Source organism: Pygocentrus nattereri, chromosome 27 (assembly GCF_015220715.1).
Source record: "Pygocentrus nattereri isolate fPygNat1 chromosome 27, fPygNat1.pri, whole genome shotgun sequence".
Lineage (NCBI taxonomy): Eukaryota > Metazoa > Chordata > Actinopteri > Characiformes > Serrasalmidae > Pygocentrus > Pygocentrus nattereri.
This window is the reverse complement of record NC_051237.1, coordinates 28,483,296-28,485,795: the sequence shown is the minus strand read 5'-3', so window position 1 is coordinate 28,485,795 and position 2,500 is coordinate 28,483,296. Positions and strand designations below refer to the sequence as shown.

Genomic DNA, 2,500 nt, shown 5'->3' with positions numbered 1-2,500 from the left:
CATTTTCTTTCTCATCCCTGTCTGTCAAATTTTGTAAAATGTCTCAGTGAACATGCAAACGAAAGGGGTGTTCAGATGCCCCGCACTTTAAAAGAAGCAAGAGATGCTTCGTAGGGGGCGACTTCGCACTGTGATTGACTAGTAGGTCAAGAAATGAAAGAGAACATTTAAAGACCAAGAAGAGCAAAAAAAGTGACATTCTGATATGCACACTCACCGGCCACTTTATTAGGTACCCCTTGCTAGTAAAAGGCTGGACCCCCTTTTACCTTCAGTACTGTCTTAATTCTTCGTGTCACACTTTCAACAAGGTGTTGGAAACGTTCCTCAGAGATTCTGGTTGGTTATTTGAGTTCCTGTTGTCTTTCTATCATCTGGAACCAGTCTGCCCGTTCTCCTCTGACCTCTCACATCAACAAGGCATTTTCGTCCACACAACTGACCGCTCACTGGACGTTTCCTCTTTTTCGGACCGTTCTCTGTAAACCCTAGAGATGGTTGAGCATGAAAATCCCAGCAGATCAGCAGTTTCTGAAATACTCAGACCAGCCCGTCTGGCACCAACAACCACGCCACGTTCAAAGCCCCTTAAATCCCCTTTCTTCCCCGTTCTGATGCTCGGTCTGCACTTCAGCAGGTCGTCTTGACCACCTCTACATGCCTGAATGCAGTGAGCTGCCGCCGTGTGATTGGCTGATCAGCTATTTGTGTTAACAAGCATTTGAGCACCTAATAAAGTGGCAGGTGAGTGTATATATATATATATATCCTTCACACTTATGTCACTCCCTGGTAAAAATGAGTGAAAAGGGTTGTGAAAAATTAATCTTTTGGTGTGTGAGCTTACTCTCACACTGAAAAACTGAGAAGACTCCAACCTTTAACAGACGTAAATTCATTCTGAGATAAAAAAAAAGATCCCTTATCAAAGAATAATTATTTAGAACAAAACCATAAACCTTGAATAAATAAATAGAACAAAGTTGAATAAAAAACCATAGATACTAAGTGTAACGCGGAGCGAGGAGGCGCACGTGCTCAGATAAGCGAGATTTATTAAGGGCAAATCCAGGGTCATAGTCGTAACAGTCCAGGTTCAAGTAGCCAATGCGGGTCAGACATGATAAACAAAAACACTGAACCTCAACCAAGAATCAAACACCAAACAAGATCCAATCAGAACAAGCTTCCAAACATCAAACAGAACATCCAACACAAAGACCAACGAAAACAAAGGGCAAACACGGGGCTTATGAAACACAGGGACCACGAGGGACAGGCGGAAAACAGGTGGTGACAATCAGGAGTCACTAAACAAGGGGGCTGGACCAAAACAAATGCCCATGTAAGATCAAAAAGCACATGGGGTGGGAGGAGCCAATCGTGACACTAAGATGGTAATAGAAATGATAAAATAATAAAATGAGAAAAATATATCATATACATGCCACTAATAATAATAATAAGAAGAAGAAGAAGAAGAAGAAGAAGAAGAAACAACAAACCCTTAAAAACCCCTAAAACTAAACCAACTAAAGCAGTCGTGGGGAGAGTGGTGGAGGTCATTAATTTAGGGAGACAGGCCTACATGCACTATAAGGACAAAAGTATCGGGAAACACGTCTTCATCACTGAATTCAGGTGTTTCATTCAGTCCCTTTTCCGCAGGTGTATAAAATCAAGCACATAGCTGTGCAACCTGCCTTTACAGACATTAGAGAAAGAATGGGTCGTTCTAAAGAGCTCACTGAATCTGAGCATGGTGCTGTAATATGATGCCACCATTGCAACAGGTCAGTTAGATCTTCCACGAACAACTGTGAGCGCTATTACTGTGAAGTGGACGCGTTTAGGAACCACAGCAACTCAGCCACGAAGTGTCGGCGAGTGCTGAGAAGCAAAGAGCATAAAAGTCACCAACTCTGCTGATCAATAACTGCAGAGTTCAAACCTCCTCTGGCATCAACATCAGCACAAAAGCTATGCATCACGAGCTTCATGGCAGGGTTTCCATGGCTGAGCAGCAGCATGCAAGCCTTACATCACCAAGCACAATGCTAAGTGTTGGATGGAGTGGTGTGAACACCACCACTGCACTCTGGAGCAGTGGAAACTGTGGAGTGACGAATTGCGCCTCTATCTGTCTGTCTCATGGATCCTGGGTTAGGAGAATGCCAGGTCTGCAAAGTGCCAGCTGTAAAGTTTGGTGGAGGTGGGATAATGCTATGGCGCTGTTTTTCAGGGGTTGGTCTAGAACCCTTAGTTCAAAGGGAAATCTTAATGCATCATCAGACCAGGATATTTTGGACAATTGTACACTTCCAACTTTGTGGGACCGGTTTGGGGAAGAGCCCCAAACTCCATCAAGGCATGGCTGGGTGGGTTTGGTGTGGAAGAACTTGACTGGCCCTCACAGAACCCTGACCTCAACCCCATCAATCACCTTTGGGATGAACTAGAACGGAGACTATGAGCCAGACCCTCTCATCCAGCATCAGTG

General features: G+C 44.2%; 1 protein-coding gene across 1 annotated transcript in view; it reads left to right on the top strand.

The window, feature by feature from the left end:
- Nucleotides 1-2,500, top strand: part of myo1g (myosin IG) — a 112,095-nt gene that overhangs the window by 44,269 nt on the left and 65,326 nt on the right. The gene's annotated exons all lie outside the window — the stretch shown is intronic.